The sequence below is a fragment of the Oryza sativa genome, chromosome 7, assembly GCF_034140825.1.
Source record: "Oryza sativa Japonica Group chromosome 7, ASM3414082v1".
Classification (NCBI taxonomy): domain Eukaryota; kingdom Viridiplantae; phylum Streptophyta; class Magnoliopsida; order Poales; family Poaceae; genus Oryza; species Oryza sativa.
Genome location: NC_089041.1, coordinates 10083238 through 10102850, shown reverse-complemented (window position 1 = coordinate 10102850; position 19613 = coordinate 10083238). Strand labels below are relative to the sequence as shown.

The 19613-nt window shown below is 37.8% G+C and overlaps 1 non-coding gene across 1 annotated transcript; it reads left to right on the top strand.

The window, feature by feature from the left end:
* The first annotated feature begins 13842 nt into the window (after positions 1 to 13842).
* LOC112939788 (small nucleolar RNA Z247) lies at positions 13843 to 13981 on the top strand. Its single transcript, XR_003243651.1, has one exon. It is a non-coding gene; the product is annotated as a small nucleolar RNA Z247 (small nucleolar RNA).
* The last annotated feature ends 5632 nt before the right edge of the window (positions 13982 to 19613 follow it).

Here is a 19613-nt window from a genome sequence, read left to right as displayed (position 1 = left end):
TATAATTAACACTCAATATATCAAAAAAATAATTCAGACATCTAAATAATCATAACCCTCAAGTTACAATTTTATTCTCATTTTTTGTTAATTGTTGTGTTATTTATAATTAAATATAAAATTCAAAATCCATATTGATCATATTTTGTTATCTAAATATTAGATCATGCAACCATTCTAACTACAAATGTCTAGGCCTAATGGTACACCTATAAACGCTTCTAAGTCATTTGCCACATGACACTATTAAATTAAAAAAAATCTATAAGTGTGACAAATGAAAACAAAACATCTAACCATCAGTTTACACTTGAATCAATGGATGCACTATCTTATATGGTTAGATCTATCTTTAAAAGGAAATCCCAAAACTCCGTCCCAACCGTTTGTCCCGTTCCTCTCTCCCTACCATTCATTATCTGTTATTTTTATCTCCATAGCAACTAAATCGAAAATTATCTTTACGAGAAAAAAAACACACCCACAAATGGACTCCGTCTAACAAGTCTAGCGAGCTTTTCCTTTGCCATGTGCTTCTCTTCTCTTTCTCCTTAAGCTAGCACTTATAGAAACAACCTAATTAGAATTTAAAATAATCGTAAATTTTTAAATCTTATATTCAATTTATGACATTTTTAAACTATTGTAAGTTTCAATTAAATCAATAATTTAATACATTGTGGACCCATCTATTCACCTTGAAACCTCCAATAAATAAAATAAAATACCAAAATTTCTAATTAAAAATTAAAATATCCCACCTTATGTTTTTAATAGCAGTCAACCCATTATTTATACCATGCTAAATAGCTAATGGCCTTCTTCCAACTCCTTCTGTTTTAGATTACAAGTCATTTTAAATTTTGTCTATGTCAAATTACTTGAATTAGTTTATAAAAACATAGTAACATTTTCAACACAAAACAATTATATTATAAAAAACATATTCAATTTTGAATTCAATAAAAATAATTTGGTGTTGTAAATATTGATATATTTTTCGTCAACAATGGAAGTAGTTAATTTCTCTTAACATTCAAATAGGGGCTATTTACAGATACTTAGATGCGCTTTTATGAATAAATGATCTTTTTTAGAGATAAATAGACGTTCCTAAGATCATCATCACATCTAAATTATACATATTATATCTGATGTCACTAATAGATTAGAGTAAAAGCTTTTAATTATATCTTTTTTCTTGTCATAACGTGTACCCTGTCTAGGATCTATTTGTCATAGACAATAGATTGAAAACAATCAAGGGATACTTTTATCCCATGCCAAGTTGTATGGCCTTAACCCACTTATATTTCCATACCAAATTGCAGAGATCAAAACATTTAAGGGATGCTTGATGGAATGGAAATCTAGAAAAAAAATAGAAAAATAACATGATAAAAATAATTGAACACTGAACTTTTTTTTTCTTCTAAATTTAACTTTTTTTGAATTTGAAACCCATTCTAAATAGCAATGTTCAAATATTTTAGGAGTACTGATACAATGAAAATAACTAAAATTTTAAATAACATATAATAGAAAATAGAATTTTTGGCATTATGTTGGAAACAAAATCTAACATAATTTCAGTTCGAAGTATACAACTCTAAACTACAACTTGAGAGCGATAAAAGTCTCATTTTTTAATATATTTTCTGATTTAGAAAAACTTTTACTGCTAAACCATAGTTTCATACTGCAATACTATATAATTACAATTAAATCATTATTTCAACATATTCAGCTCATTTAATTAGATCATGTAATCGTATTAGCCATATTTTTAATAGAAAATATCTTCAATTGATATATCCTAAAATTCAAAAAAACATATATAGTGCAAAAAAAGATGCTAAATATTAAAAAAATAAATGCATTATGTACAAATGCATTATGTAGAAGTGATATATAGTTTCATATATATATTTCTTATAAAACCAAATTTGCACAGTTTTAAGTAATTTTAGTTTAGAATTTATACGCCAGCGATGTTTACTAGCATTCAAAAAAACACCACACAAATTATTGAAAAATTAAACATGTTTACAATAGAGTAATCATAAAAATTCCTAATCAAATTTCTAACCCAGTTAAATAAGATGCCCGCGCATATGCGCGGGCTACCTTCCTAGTTATATACTAAAAGTCCATTAAACTTTCTACAAACGCTCTTAAGCCACCACGTGGCACTCCTACAAACGCTCTTAAGCCACCACGTGGCACTATCTAATCTCACCGTCGATTTTCACTTAAATTAGTAGACTCGTTATTTTACACCATTAGATTAGATCTATTATTTAAAAATAATAACTTCCTCATATATTATATAACATAGAAACGTTAATATAACATAGAAACGTTACTGTTCAGCCATAGAGTTTATATACGATACAGAACGTTACGTACGTATTGAAAATAAAACAATAAAACTTTCCCAATGTTACGGTATTTATTTAAAATATGATTTTCTACAGTATAAAGATAAAATATATTTACTTCACAAATATAAATATATTTAGTCAAATTAAGATCTATTATAAATATCCAATCAATGTTCTTTAAAACATCTTATAAATCTATCTATTATCTATCAACTATATATATACTAAAAGTACGTTAAACATACGACGAATGCATTTACGCTGCTACGTGTCTCTCTAATAAATTAGAGAAATCCTAGAAATTTATTTATATACTAAAAGTGCATTAAACATCCTGCAAAAACTATTACGCCGTCACGCCGTGCTATAATAAATTAGAGAAATCCTAGAAATTCAGAGAAAAAAGAAAGGCATATGATCCTTTAATTTTTACTTAAATTGGAGGACCCGTTATTTAAAATATTAGTTTAGATCTATTAAAAATCCCATGCTGCTAATCTCTATCTGGAAAAAAAACATAATGTGCGTACGTCGTACGATCGTCTCCATCCTAAAAAAATAAAACTTAAATACCTACACCATATACGATAAATAAAACAGATAAAGCCAAATAAATAAAAGAAAACATGCACACGTACATAGAATCGGAAAGAAATACTAATCGTGAAAAATCACACTGATGTGTTGTCAACATCCTTTAAACTATTATTTTATTAAAAATAACACTACACAGATATGCACATTAAACTTAATCTCTGATAGATAAAATGTCAAAGCAACCGTCTGACAAAACCTAACATTGTGTTTTAAGTACATCTGTTTTGGGTTATTTAATTTTGGAGATCAGATTCTCAAAATATTTGGATTTGTTCAAAACTTTTTTATTCTTATTTGATGAGTGAGAAGCACAAATAATAGATAGATGAGAAAAATTAAATTAAATTTTAGACAGTGGTTTTGCGATAATAAAACTACAGAATTTAGCTTTGGTTTTTAAGTGGATCATTTTATGTTTATTTTGGGTGACATTGAGATTTTAAGTATCTGAAATTTTTTTTATTGCTATTTGAGGAGAGAGAAGCATACATCATAGATAGATGTAAATAAACAAATAAACAAATAAGAATTAGGCAGTTATTTTGCTACAATACAATCCTTAATTCATCATGAGAATTATGATTATCCATGTATGTTTTTTCTTTGCCAAGTAGTATTGGCAAACATGAACAATCCAGTAAAACACGTATAAAACTATAAATTCTATATACTGAGTATAATTGATGGACGAATGTTATACACCTCTGAACCCAATTTTGTCAATTCTTTACCTCAAATCAACTCAAAACTTAAAAATAATACTGTTTTTGCCACCTCTTCCTTTCTGTATATATCTGTCCTTCAATGTTGGGTGTATTACTTGCTATGCCATCATAAATATTGTAGAGACATGTAAATGGTTGAGTTAAGGTGGTGTCCTAAAAGGCCACCATAACCAATGTAACTAAAATGACATACTTACCAATGCAATCATTTGTGAGTGTGCCAATAGTGAATTGAGTGTTAAAATTGTACTTTAAGATGGTCTTTAGGGGCACAGTTACATCGATGCGAAACCCGTGTTTCAAGGCATTATGTAAGAAAGCCTTAGTTGGCTGCTACGGTCGACTTCATCTGTTAGAAAATCATTCATGAATATTTTTAACGGTGTTATCGTATTATCTGGTAGATATGATATTTTTAGACAATTTATACATAGATGTGAAAATAAGTTATGCACACTGGGTTATGCAGTGTAGATGATATTTTTAGCGTATAAATAATGTATCATTTATTTTAGTGGTACAAATACAGTTTCTTTTATTAAAAGTGCACCTAACTTTCAAAAACAATGATAGTAAGTAGTGGTGACAAAAGACGAGTTTATATATGACCAGGACAAAGGGATTTTTACTTAAATCTAATAAACATTCTATCACATTTAGTAATCTATACCATCTATTTTACGGCAAATATATTTGTTTTTTTTATTTAGGGTAATCTATATTCCCTTACAGGATATATGTATTAATGTATATACTAAGATATGATTTATTTTAGCATTCTTTTTCTTGAACAACAAATAAGATGCCCGTGTATATGTGGGGGTTTCTTTTCCGATTTATATTCTGAAAATATCCTCCATTTTATATTTTGTCCTTACATTGGTTGAAACATAGCCTATGATACATGCATGCGCGCGCGAATGCGCGGGCTACCTTCCTAGTTAGTATAATAATTAGTGCTAATCTAAATGGTGCATGTATGGAGCTCATGGTTAGTTTCTAATGTATGGATACATACGGTGGAGCCCGGATGCCTATCCGTGCTGGCTGGGCCTTGGCTCCGTCGCTGGTACAGAGAATGAGGTTCAAATTAGTTACTACTTTCGTCCCCTAAAATATAGTAATCAGAATATTTCCTAATACGACAATATATAGACAGGAGATCTACCCCGATTCATAATATTAAGATGTGTCATATTCTACAAATGGAGAAAACAACTCATGGGACATGTATGTGATGACAATAAATAAACTATGGCCATGTTTACTTTATGTGCCAAAATATTTTTGAAGTATATGGACACACATTTAAGTATTAAACGTAGACTAATAACAAAATAAATTACAGATTTCACCTATAAACTGTAAGACAAATTTATTAAGCCTAATTAATCCGTCATTATAGCAAATGTTTACTATAGTATCACATTGTCAAATCATGGTGTAATTAGGCTCAAAAGATTCGTCTCACAATTTACATGCAAACTGCGCAATTAGTTTTTTTTTCATATTTAATGCTCCATACATATGTCTAAACATTTGATGTGATGGAATTTTTGAAAGTCGGAAGGAAACACTGCCTATGATGTAGGCCCCCACCTAGCTAGGTTAAGAGCTGATGTGAAAGGGATCGATCCCTAGGTTAAGAGCTAATGTGAAAGGGATCGGAGTGAGGTTGAACCTGCCGACATCTCTGCCAATATGGTCACTCTCAGTGAGAGAGTTTCATTCTCACTAAATAGTGTCATGTCAATATTTATATGACGTCTCTTAAAAAAATATTTATATGACGTGGCAAGTAATTAATAAAAAAGAGATGAAATGAATTTCATCTCGATGAAACTATTTATACACCGTTTTCAATGTGACTTGTTTCTACATGTGTTGCCTATGAAACAACAAAAATAAAACAGTATATTGTGTTAGCTATTTCAACCATCAATTAAATGTCTTACTACCTCCGTCCCAAAATAAGTGCAGCCGTAGATATCCGTGTCCAACGTTTGACCGTCCGTCTTATTTGAAAAATTTATGAAAAATTTAAAAATATTTAGTCACACATAAAGTACTATTCATGTTTTATCATGTAATAGCAACAAAAATACTAATCATAAAAAAATTTTAAATAAGACAAACGGTCAAATGTTAAACGTGAATAGTGCAAAACTGCACTTATTTTGGGACGGATGGAGTATTCTTTATATGACACTCTTTTTTTTTTACTGAACTTTATATGACACTCTTAGAAACATAAAAATAAAACGTCCCACTAGGAATGACGTTAGGCCATTTTTCACATAGAGTTCCAAGAGTGACACGTGCATCAAACAAAGAGGTTCGGATTAATAAATAAAACAAACGCTTCTAACGCATTTCGTGATTTCATATGCTACTCATAACATTTAGTTGTTGAATTGTGTTGTTAAAAGAGTTGATACCAGTACGATTTCATTTTTAATTTCAAGGCACGAAATGAAATGATTCTGTTGCTGTGGGTTTTATTTTGTTTCTAAGCATTCCTAATGGATAAATGCATATATATGTAGTTTCATTTCTTGATTTTTAGGTTGAGATTCCTAACAGATTCAAGTTGATGAACAAAACTAATATATCCAATGCACAATTTTATTTCGTGGTTTGATATGTCGTCCATAGTATTTTATTATTGAATTGTATCATGAAACTATTTGGTTATAATAGGGTTTTATTTCTGTTTTCAAGACACATGAGATAAAATGAATAGGGTTCCATTCTGTTTCGAAGGCATAGGTAAGTATGTAAAACAAGTTTTTTAAAATAAAACTCATTTCTTCTCACTTGTAAATTTCTTGGCATGTCATTAGTTTAGCCTATGTGATATCTTATTTAATAACATCGAAACTCTTGTTAAACATGCATTGGAAATGACCTAGGTATTAAAATTTCACCTAAATGAAACTCATTCATTTTCTTTATATTTTTTCAGTTTAGCCTTATCGTTTAATAAGATTGAAACTCTTACGCAACCTGTCCTGAAACTGGCCTTAGGTTAGGTGCTAAGGAGACTATTAGAGAGAGAAAGTTGAGAGTTCTTTTAAGACTATAGAGAGGAGAGTTGACGTTGTCCTTCAATAAACATCCATGTGGACAGGAGTCTGACTTTCTCCATAGCTGTGCCAATTTTATATGTTCGGTGTACGTGAATATAGAAGAGAGGGAAGCGAGAGAGGACACTTGACTTCGCCCAATGAGAAACATCGGCATGCCGATTTTGTGACGAGGTTCGGTGTTGACGAGAATAGGAGGGAGGGAGAAAAAAGAAACACACATGTAGATGGATCGGACTTTTTATATCTTACCCTTTTTTAAAAAAATCTTATTTTACAAATATACTCTTAAAAAAATTGTTCTAGAAATGAACATTTTTCTCGATGCTAGAATTATTGGTCTGAGATTCAATGTCTCGGTGCCAATAACATTGACATCGATATCCTCGCTTCTTGCTAAAGCTAAGTCACCGATACGAAGGATCGGTGCAAATGACATTAGTGCTAAAGATCTATTTGTAAGAAAAAATATTTGAATTTTAACCTTTTCTGAAATTCTTTTATAAATAAATCCTTAGTGTCAGTTAGTAGCAGAGCCAAGCCTGATCAGCATGGGCTAGTGGCCTAGTGCCCAGTCTCCGCCAAACGAACGCGTGACTTTCCAGTTAGAACATTAGGCAAAACAGTGATTACCCTTGCTAGATTATTTGGCAAACCAGTAAAGAATGCATGACAGCATGAGTGCTCGAACTAGATTATCTAGGCAAACTATCGAAGCAATTAAGGGCAAAGCATCACAATTCATGTATTAACATATAGCCCACTAATTAAGTAATACATAATTATTGTCCAATCAATCTAATCTATTGATCAAAATGGTTTTTCTCTTCTAAACCACAATTTGATAGCGTTAACTTGGCTTTCATTAATGATGGATAGCCCATAGAGTTGTATGAATATGTGTGTTCATTAGAATTGCCCAGATTTTAGAAAATATATAGATCCGCCACTGCTGCCAGTGTTATTGTAACTAAAAAGGATTAAAATATAAAAAATGCAGGGTAAGTGAAGATAATTAAACAATTAACTGTTAGTGTGTAGTGTTGTTTCCAAAGGGCGATTTTTGTTGAAATAAGACATTTATCTCAAAGTTGATACAACTATCATTAGATTGCACAGCCAAAGCAAAGTTTTTGGGTGAATACACACTAATAACTATCAGTTTGCATACTAGATTGTGTTAGATTAAATAAGCTGGACCAATTTAATCCTAATAAATTCTATGTGCCCATAATTAATGTTAAGGAATTAATATCACGTTGAAAATCAACGTGGAGGGATCTCAACTTAAATAGACTGCTATTGGAGAGCAATTGTTGAGCGGTTAAGGTGGTGGTGGGGCTGCCACACGCATGCGCGCGAGCCGGGCCAGGGCAAGGGCTGGCTGCTCTATTTCCCAAACATTATGTTTTAACTAAAGATGTAACTGATGGATGCACTCGTTACTCCAACAACGAAACGTTATGGTTTGATTGAAGACATAACCAATGGAGGTGCTCGTTACTCTAGCAACAGATGGGGAATTCAATCGGATTGATTCGGGCGCTCTCATTACTCCAGCAACGGACATTTCAATCTCGACTTGATTCCTCCTGGAACATTACTCTCTTGTACACTATATAACTCCCACCTTCTCGTTACTCCAGCAACGGAACGTTATGTTTTGATTGAAGATATAACCGACGGAGGCGCTTGTTACTGCAACAATAGACGGAGAATTCAATCAGATTGATTCGAGCACTCCCGTTACTCCACCAACAGACAGAGAATTCAATCTCGATTTGATTCCTCCCGGAATATTACTCTCTCATGCACTACATAACTCCCACCTCTAGAATAGACATAGTACACACAAATGCCCAGTACATCTTCTCTCTCGAACTCTGATTCTCTTGTTGGGAAAATCTTGTTTTCTCTGTTCCTACGCTTCTTGTGTGTCTCTGGTTCCGATCACCTACGCACACAGGACAATCAATTTTTTGGGGAGCGCATTCTAGAGCGACTGCTCTCATCCTCTTCCTCTTCATCTACTCTGCACTGCTAGTTCTTCTTCCTATCAAAAGGCAGCAATGGTGGAGGTGGCGGCATCGGGACCGGGCACCGGCACATGCGAGAACAGCAACACCAACGTAGACAACAACACCAACAATGCCTCATCTAGTACCGGAGCATTCTCCAAGTAACCATGTTAACCATGTTATTAGATGATACTTATTTTGTTATTGCCATGTTCTGTTTAGCACTATCACTAGATCATTCTACACATATGTCATGTCATGTTCAGTATGATGTTTTTCTGAAAATTAAAATATACTGACTAAATTTCCACCACATGCGCTTGAGTGAAACAACCTCTAGCTACCTTCTCCGATATTGCTAACTTGCCGCTGCAACCAAAAACCTGTAAACCCGATTTTTTTGGAGGATAGCCCAAAGTATGGACCCGGTAGCAAAATATTACGGCTGCCACTAGCAGGACTAGCAGGTTTTCGAATTCCTCCCTGACACATGACGAGGTTGAACCATATGATATGGAGAACATTGCGTGAGCAGACCGGCATAGCCCTATGTATGTACCTGATCACGTGACCTAGAACTTGAATTAATTATTCTTTTTCAACCATATATTCAACTTAATGACACGAAATACTATTAGGCCAACTATATGGAAGGTGGTTGATTCCACCGGACAGTGAAATTCTACCATGACAAACTGATTACGTTTAGCTTTGACGGCCATTAATTTTTCAGCCCCCAACCTGATTACAGAAATAACGATTCATCTAGTGTCAGCTAACCGACGTGAGAGACTTACGCTTAGTTCACAATCGCTATGTTTTTTCAAACAAATTTGTCAATACTCTGACCATAAAAGTTCTTTATAACTTAATAAATTATAAGTGGAAAATTGCTAATAGTACAACAGAGTCAATAATCTGAAAAGAGAAAGGTATTACGTCGTTTGCTCTGTTCAACTAAAACCAAATCATACTAAGGTACGTCGTTCGGAGCGTCACATTTTCACGTCCAGTTGTCTGCCAATATCGAGCAGCAGGCACGGAGCAAATTTTCGACAAGTTGAATAAAACTGCGGGTGCAAAACAGCGGCCGGCCTTATGCTGAATTATTTGACGTTATTGCAACGACAGATTTTTTTTTAATTTAGTCATTATTGCCGGCCGGTCTAACTCAATATAGGTTATTTTATATATTCAAGTTGGTTTCATTATTACTGTCCCTGATGCTACAAGTGTAGAAGAAAACTGTGCACAGTGAAATTACACTCTTAGAACCAAAGCCAAGTATCTTTTATTTTACTTTCGATAACATAGTTCCTATAGATTTTAACAAAGTTCATTTATATTATCGTGTAGAATATTTTCTATTTCGTATTTTAGTTGGATACCATAAAAAAAGTGGTGGAGACTTGTGCCATACATCAATTCTTTTATTTATCATTTTAGACTGTCCATAGGTGGAAGATGTTATAAATAAAAGAAAAGCAGTGGCGAGCAGATTGCCTGAAGCCTTAAAACTGAGTATAAGCACATTGCGCTTCAAACAAGAGTTTACAAAAATAAATTTCAGAAGACTCGGGTACATCTAAGGTGCAAAAGACTATAGGTATTTTAGCATGTGCCATATAATCCCGAGGATTATAATACTAGTGTTTTATAAAAACCACATAATTTACGTGTACTGTGTGACATAACTTATTGGTTATTTTATATATCTTAGATCATAATATTGATGGTTTTCTGCAATTTACTTTTTTTTGAAATGATTATATTGCTCCTCGCACATTCGTAACTGCTGGCTTATTATTGAAAACAAAATTATTAAGCTAAAAAAATTCCATCTATAAAAATTTGAATCAGACAAAATTGTTTGACACAAAATTGGAAAACCAAATTTAAAATTGAAATTGGAGGGGAAATTACACAAATCAGTACTTCTCCGCTTCTTAGAATACAAAAAGTAGTATTCTTTTAATAATTAACTTCAACCAAATTGAGATGAACATACCTTTTAGAATTTCATCGAATTTGTTTAAGATTCATTTCAGGATTTATTAATTTTTTGTTTCAAATTTTGGGGCCAAATAATTGTACACCCTTCTATTTATACCCAAAACATGATTGTCCATAATCACGAATCCAACAAGCATTACAGAATCCTAATTACTTAGGAAATCTCTCAAACTAGGGAATTTCTATACAACTCCAAACTCCAATATTTTCAAACATGAACTCCAATTTTCATGCCGTGACAAATTCATCCCAAATTAAAAACCATTATCTAAATGGAAAAAAGAATTTATTAAAAACTAAAAAGAAATTAGAAACAACAAAATACGTACAAGAAAATTTTAAAATTTAAATGTAGCTTGCAGTATTTTCATTAAATTATCCATAGTCCAATACGTCCTCGTGTTTTACTTGAATTTTTATTCCAATACGTCCTCGTGTTTTACTTGAATTTTTAGAGCACCAAAAATAATTATTACACAATAAAAACAACGTACAGAGTTTTCTAAGCATAGAAACTGAAAATAAATCATCCCTCCTCCTTGTGCCATGTCTAGCCCAGTCTTCCATCTTCCCTCCTTTCATGCGGCCTGCTTCGGCCTCCCTTTCTCTGGGCCTCCTCCACATCATGGCCCATCCCGCCTCTCGTCCCCAGCCCACCTGCACTGCCTCCCTCCCTCCGCGCCTGGGCCGCCTCGCCTCCCGGCCCAGCCGCCGGTCGTCTTCCTCCTCTGGCCGACCGTTCCTCTCTCGCTCCTTCCTTCCTTCCTCCTCCATTGAAGCCGCCGCCAATCCGCCCCTTCCTGTGGCCGGCTCTCCCTCCCCGACCTATAAAACGGAGCCTCCTCCCTCCCCTCGCTCCATTTTGCCACCTCCCAAATTCCTAGCTGCCTCCCTGTCTCCACCGCGCCACCCGAGCTCCGGCAACCCCTGCCGCCATGCTCGTTCGCCGTCAGACGTTGTCGGTTCCTTCCCCGGCACCGCGACGTCAACCTCCTCGCCGGCCTCTCTGCCTCCCTGCCCGAAGCTCGTTGGATCCGCGCCCTCGCCGGCTCCCGTGCCTCCAACCCTCTGCCAGGCCATTGCTCCTCGCCGGAGTACCGCCCGGCCTCGCCGCCACTCCCGTTTGCGGTTGCATGTTCCTCCTTGGCTGCCACCTCCCGAGCCCTTTTGGGCGCCGGAACACTGTCGACGCCAAGTTCGTCCATCCTTCACCGTGTCAGCTGTCCTAGTAGCCTACCAAAGATCCCTGATGCGTCCATAATGGACTCTAGCATGATACTTGGCCCAACGGGCCTAAAGATGGTGACATAACACCCGGACAGATTCTGGATGCCCATTGTTTCGATGATTTTCATTGACTTCAAAGGGGTTTTAATATGAGACTAGATTCATTAGAAAGGCGGTCTAGTTAGCTTTCCATACTTGTACAGAACGTCGAAAATAGAGTTCAGATGAGATAAGGGTGATGATTTTAGTGCGGGCTGCTCCAGTATTTTTGAGATGGACTTGAATTTGATATGAGATAGACCTCCATCTTGACTTGAACGCCCATCTTGACCTTCTCCATCTCCTAGTCTCTAGTTCTCTCCATAGTTCCTAATCATATTTAAATCATTATGTAATAATTAGTCCTCAAAATCATATAAAAGAAATACCTAGGAACGAGCTCACATGTAATTTCAATTGTTGGGCATGAGCTCTAGTGATTAGATCTTGCATAGCAACTTGAGGAATATTGTGTGTATCCAAATTGTTGATGTCTCCATCATCATCCCCCTCATGAAGTAGAGTCGTCCTCGACCCAAGCTTATCTTCTTCTCTCAAATATAGCTCCAAATCGAAAATGTTAAATGTGGGACTAACCTCAAACTTTAGAGGCAATTCAAGTTTATATGTATTATCATTTATCTTTTCCGATATTCTAAAAGGCCCACTGGCTCTAGACGCCAAGTACAGGACCGCTGGTTAGATAACTCTACATTGAAATGTCATTTTTGGGAGTTAAATTGCTAATAGTGTTGAATGATGAATATATTAATTTGAAAGCACGTAAAGTTTTTATGAGAGCTTCGGAAGTTAGAGAAGCATGTTGATTGAAACAATACAAGCAATATGATTTTACATGCCAATTTGACCTCCCTTTATAGTATGTCTGATTGTGGCAACATTTATTTAACTGTAAAATTATTGTAGTGAACCAGCGCCGCTACGGCTGGGAAGGAAACCAGAGGTGCATCGCTGTCAGCACTGGCGTCCTGTCCCTGCATCATTTGTCCGCATCGCGTGCCTGCAGCCTGTTAGAGATAGAGGTTTGTTACATAGAGTTGTTACGTGAGATAACAACGCATGAGATGATAAGATAGGAAGAGATTTTGTTTTCTGTTTTGTAACCAATCTTCACCATTGTATGCGCCACTTTGGGGGCTTTTCCCAAACATATATTAACACGTACAGCGGCCTCTAACGAGGTTAGAACGCTTCTGCCAACTTATATGGTATCAGAGCCAATCATGCACGCGTGAGATCGCATCTACCAAAAATGGCGAGTTCCTCCAATTCCACCACCAATCCACTCTCCGGCCAAGTTGTCCCAGAGAAGCTCACAAGGAATAATTTCCTTCTATGGAAGACACAGATCCTTCCCATCATTCGCGGTGCCCGCATGGAGGGGTACCTCACCGGCGCGACTCGCGCTCCGTCGGCAGCGATCGACGTCAAGGAAGGCGACAAGGTCATCACCAAGATCAATCCAGCCTATGAGGAATGGGTTGTCGTCGATCAACAGGTGCTTGGATTTCTCCTTGCATCTGTATCAAAGGACATACTCACCCAAGTCGTCAATCTGGAAACGGCGGCTGCGACATGGAGAGTGATCACAACGATGCTCTCCTCACAATCCCGTGCGCGTGCTCTGAACACGCAGCTTGCACTGTTGACGACCCGCAAGGGCGATCTCAGTGTCACGGAGTACATCGGCAAGATGAAGACGCTAGCTGACGAGATGTCATCCGCCGGCAAGCCCCTCGATGACGAGGAGATGATGTCGTACATCCTCGCCGGACTCGACGACGATTATGAGCCCGTCGTCTCCACTCTTGTCGGCAAGGCGGAGGCTGTACCAGTCGCCGAAATCTACACCCAGCTCCTGAGTTTTGAGAGCCGAGCCAAGCTGCGACAGCAGGCTAATGGTTCCTCCGTCAACAGCGCACGACGAGGAGGCAAGGGAGGCGGCGGCGGCTTCAGCAACAACGTCAACACCGGCAACACCAGCACGTTTCGCGGCCGTGGCGGTGGTCGCGGCGATCGCGGAGGCCGGGGGCGAGGAAACGGTGGCGGCGCGCGCTTCTCCAACAAACCGCGCCCCACCTGTCAGCTATGTGGCAAGATTGGACATGTGGTGGCAGACTGCTGGTACAGGTATGATGAAAATTTCATTCCAGATTCAAAAACAGCAGCTGCGGCTTCCTATGGTGTAGATACAAATTGGTACATGGACACCAGAGCCACTGACCACATCACAGGAGAACTGGACAAGCTGACAACCCATGAGAAGTACAACGGCAAAGAACAGATTCACACGGCAAGCGGTGCAGGTATGGACATTAAGCATATTGGTCATTCTATTATTCATACCCCCATACGCAATATTCAGTTGAAAAATATCCTTCATGTTCCTAAAGCTAAAAAGAACCTTATCTCTGCTCATCGTTTAGCCGTTGATAATCATGCCTTTGTTGAAGTTCATCCTCGTTTCTTTGCCATTAAGGATCAGGTCACGAAGAATCTTCTTCTTAGAGGACCGTGCCGCAATGGACTGTACCCGTTGCCAACATCTTCATTCGCCACATCCAAGCAAGTCCTTGGAGCCATCAAGCCCACAATGTCAAGGTGGCATAGCCGTCTAGGTCATCCTTCTCTAGCTATTGTTCAAAAAGTTGTTAGTAGGAATAATCTCCCATGTTTAGGAGATGTCAATGAGTCAGGAGTCTGTAATGCCTGTCAACAGGCCAAGAGTCACCAGCTACCCTATCCAAAATCCTTTAGTGTGTCAAATAATCCTCTAGAACTTGTGTTTTCAGATGTGTGGGGACCTGCTCCTACTTCTATTGGGGGCAGAAAGTACTATGTCAGTTTTATAGATGATTTCAGTAAATTTACTTGGATCTATTTGCTTAAGAGTAAAGCTGAAGTTTTTCTTAAGTTTCAAGAATTTCAACAACGAGTTGAGCGCCTTTTCAATCGCAAAATCATCTCTATGCAAACTGACTGGGGGGGAGAGTATGAAAAATTGCACTCTTTCTTCACTAAGATTGGTATCTCACATCATGTTTCATGTCCCTATGCACATCAACAGAATGGTTCTGCAGAACGCAAACATAGACACATAGTAGAGGTTGGGTTGGCTCTCCTTTCTCATGCTTCAATGCCTCTGAAATTTTGGGATGAGGCGTTCCTAGCTGCTGCCTATCTCATAAACCGCACACCTAGTAAGGTCATTCAGTATACTACTCCTTTAGAGCGCCTCCTTGATCAAAAGCCTAACTATTCTGCTCTTAGAACCTTTGGTTGTGCTTGTTGGCCCAATCTCCGTCCTTACAACAAACACAAACTTCAGTTTCGCTCCAAACAATGCGCTTTTCTTGGGTATAGCAACATCCACAAAGGTTTTCAGTGTCTTGATATATCAACTGGCAGAGTTTACATCTCTAGAGATGTTGTATTTGATGAAAATATTTTTCCCTTTGAAAGGTTACATGCAAACGCTGGAGCAAGGCTGAGATCCGAAATTCTTTTGCTTCCTTCCTCCTTATATCAAAATATTGCAACTAATGGGGTTGAACATAATGACCGCATGCCTAATGTCCCTGAGCAATCTAATGTGCCTGTTGAGCATGTGACAGATCAGGAGATACAATTCGGAGAAGGTTCAGAAAATACAGCACAAAATGATCACAGTTCTGCAGCAAATATTGAAGGAGATGCACCGGATCTGGATGCCACAGAAGATCCTGAGGACATTTTTCCTGGCAGCAGCGATCCCGAGGGAGGATTTCAGCCCTCACCTGTGCACACGCCTGCACTGTCTTTTCCCGACGATGAAGAAATCGGCGAAACCGGTGGCTTGACGTCTCTGCAGCAGGGGGAGCAGTCGCATGCAGCCACGTCGTCAAGCAGCCATCATGATGGGGGGAGCGGCAGCCCTCTGACCGGCGGATCGTCTGCACCCGACACAGCCGTGGCTGAGCCCGCACGGCCGGTCACTCGTCTTCAGCGAGGTATAAGAAAACAGAAGGTTTATACCGATGGTACTGTAAGGTATGGCATGCTGACAACTACAGGAGAACCTCAAAACCTAGATGAAGCTTTGACTGATAAAAACTGGAAAGATGCTATGGATGCTGAGTTTACTGCTTTATTAGAAAATAAAACTTGGCACCTAATTCCACCTAGTCATGGTAAAAATGTTATAGACTGCAAGTGGGTCTACAAAATTAAGAGAAAGTCTGATGGTAGTCTGGATAGATATAAAGCTCGTCTAGTAGCCAAGGGGTTTAAACAACGCTATGGTATTGATTATGAGGACACTTTCAGTCCTGTGGTTAAAGCAGCTACTATCAGAACTGTCTTGTCTATTGCTGTTTCCAGGGGATGGTGCCTTCGCCAACTAGATGTGCAAAATGCTTTTCTGCATGGATACCTTGAAGAAGAGGTATATATGAGGCAACCTCCTGGTTATGAAAATAAGAGTAAGCCCAACTACATTTGCAAGTTAGACAAAGCACTTTATGGGTTGAAGCAAGCTCCTCGAGCTTGGTATTCAAGGTTAAGTACTAAGTTGATTAGCCTTGGCTTCCAAGCTTCCAAAGCTGATACATCATTGTTCTTTTATAACAAAGGAGGTGTTACAATTTTTGTACTTATCTATGTTGATGATATAATTGTGGCTAGTTCTAGACAGAAGGCAGTATCTGCTTTGCTGGCAGATTTGAGTCAAGAATTTGCACTCAAAGATTTGGGGGATCTGCATTACTTCCTTGGAATAGAGGTCAGTACGGCAGGTGATGATATTTTACTGAAACAAGAAAAATATGCCTATGATTTGTTGAAAAGAGCAAGTATGCTAGATTGTAAACCTGTTAGTACTCCTCTGTCTGTATCAGAAAAACTGTCAGCTCATAGTGGAACTGCTCTAGGAGAAACAGATGCAACTAGATATAGAAGTATAGTTGGAGCTCTTCAGTATCTGACTTTGACTAGGCCTGATATTTCATTTGCAGTAAATAAGGTCTGTCAGTTTTTACATAGTCCAACTATAGATCATTGGATGGCAGTGAAGAGGATTTTAAGATATGTGAAATTCTCAGTTGATCTTGGTCTTAAGATAAGTCGTTCATCATCCACTCTTGTTAGTGCTTTTTCAGATGCTGATTGGGCAGGATCAATTGATGACAGAAGATCAACTGGAGGTTTTGCTGTGTTTCTGGGGTCGAATTTGGTTTCCTGGAGTGCAAGAAAACAGGCTACAGTATCAAGATCAAGTACAGAAGCTGAATACAAAGCTGTTGCAAATGCAACGGCAGAGGTAATGTGGGTTCAGGCTCTACTTAAAGAGCTAGGAATAGATTCACCTGAAACTGCATGTATGTGGTGTGATAATCTGGGAGCTACTTACTTGGCTGTTAATCCTGTGTTTCATGCACGAACTAAACATATTGAGATAGACTATCATTTTGTCAGAGAAAGGGTTGCCAGAAAGCAATTAGAAATCAAGTTTATATCTTCAGGTGATCAAGTTACAGATGGGTTTACTAAACCTCTCGGTGCTCCACAACTTAGGAATTTCAGATACAATCTTAACTTAGATAAGTTATGATTGAGGGGGAGTGTTAGAGATAGAGGTTTGTTACATAGAGTTGTTACATGAGATAACAACGCATGAGATGATAAGATAGGAAGAGATTTTGTTTTCTGTTTTGTAACCAATCTTCACCATTGTATGCGCCACTTTGGGGGCTTTTCCCAAACATATATTAACACGTACAGCGGCCTCTAACGAGGTTAGAACGCTTCTGCCAACTTATACAGCCATCCCAGTAAGATCCCGTTAATCATGATTCACTTGGGGGGAGGCAAAGCAGGAGGAAGATGATGCCAAATTTGCATTCATTTTAATAGATGTTGATAATTTGTTTCACCTCTCTGCTGGAAAAGTTTAAGAAGCATTCAATGTTTAAGAATTAATTTTCTTTTGAAAAGAATCAGATAATTAACTACGAGCAAAGAATTCAGCAAACTTCATGTCTTCATCTTAACAAGCCAGCCCAAAGTTTTTAGATTTAATTGATCAAGATTTCATTCTGTTTTTGTTTTTAAATTCACTGAAATATTTGTTTTTGGTTGTATGCATATATATTAGGTTCAGTTTAGTAGAACAATCCTATATGCCTGGAGTTTCGAACTTTCGATGGCGACATGGCGTGTTTGCAGTCCACAAGCTTTCCTGCTTCTGCTTGTATGGTTTGCTTTTGATTGTAACGATTTTGGAGCAAATAGAGCACTGACCATCGTGTACAGTACTGAGATCCGCGGAACGAACCAATGAGGCGCGCATCGGCAATGGACCTCTCGCCCTCTTCAACACCATCGCCGCCGTCAAGGTACTGCAATATCCACGATCCAACAGGATGGCAGTGAGTTGGGCTTGCTGGATGGGATCATGTGAAGCTTCCCCCACACATGTTTTTCCTACATCTCTATTCATTGCAAAAAAAAAAAAAGTGGGCTACCTTGGCATTGAATTAGCAATTACTAGATGTTATTATGAGAATCAGAGAGCGAGAAATGAAATTATCCTTAGCAATATTGCCAGTTGACTGACAATTCTAATTGTGAATGAAGGAAGTAATAACTGAGGCGTACGTGCTGCCATGTATATGAATATTCATGTAGTACATTTCCATTTAGTTTATATTTTTTGAAATTTTGATATACTGCATTTGGAACCAAGCTTCTTGTTTTATTTAACAAAGAGATTCAAGAACAGTTTCTGTTTTATTTTTGACATAACACTCAGTAATATTTTGAAGAACAGTTATATCACTGTCGTTATGAATTGGACCTTATCAAAGTAACAACAATACTCGGTTATTTGCCTCGGTATAAGTGAGCCGTAACACTGTTGAATCTTTCCTAGTTCAGTAGATTTCTCTCAGTTCCTGTAAAACTTTTGATTGAATACTCTGGTGATGTTCACTGGGCAAAGAGCTAACTTCCCCATAACCTACCTTGGAATGCCCCTCACGATCCACAGACTCAGAAAGGTCCACGTGCAGTACCTCCTAGACAGGATTAAGGCAAGGCTCGCTTGATGGAAGAAAAAATTACTCTCAGCAGGGGGAGAAGAGAATTAGTCATAGCAGTCTTAAGTTCAATGCCGATCTATATCATCACAGCGCTCAAGATCCACAAGCAGCTCATCCAAGAAATTGACAAAGCTAGGAGAAAATTTCTTTGGGACAGAGGCGATGAGATCCATGGAGGCAAAGGCAAGGTGAACTAGAAAAGGGTCTGCAGGCCAATCAAGTATGGTGGACTTGGAATACCTGATTTGCAAAAAAAACAGGACACGCACCCTGGCTGCGATGTCTATGGTACGAGCGGACCAGCCCGAACAAACCATGGATAGGCACGCCCACACCCTAGATGAACAAGATAAGGAGCTCTTTGCTGCCTCCACCGAGGTCCTCGTGGGGGACGGCCGAAAGGCACTCTTTTGGGAATCAACCTAGA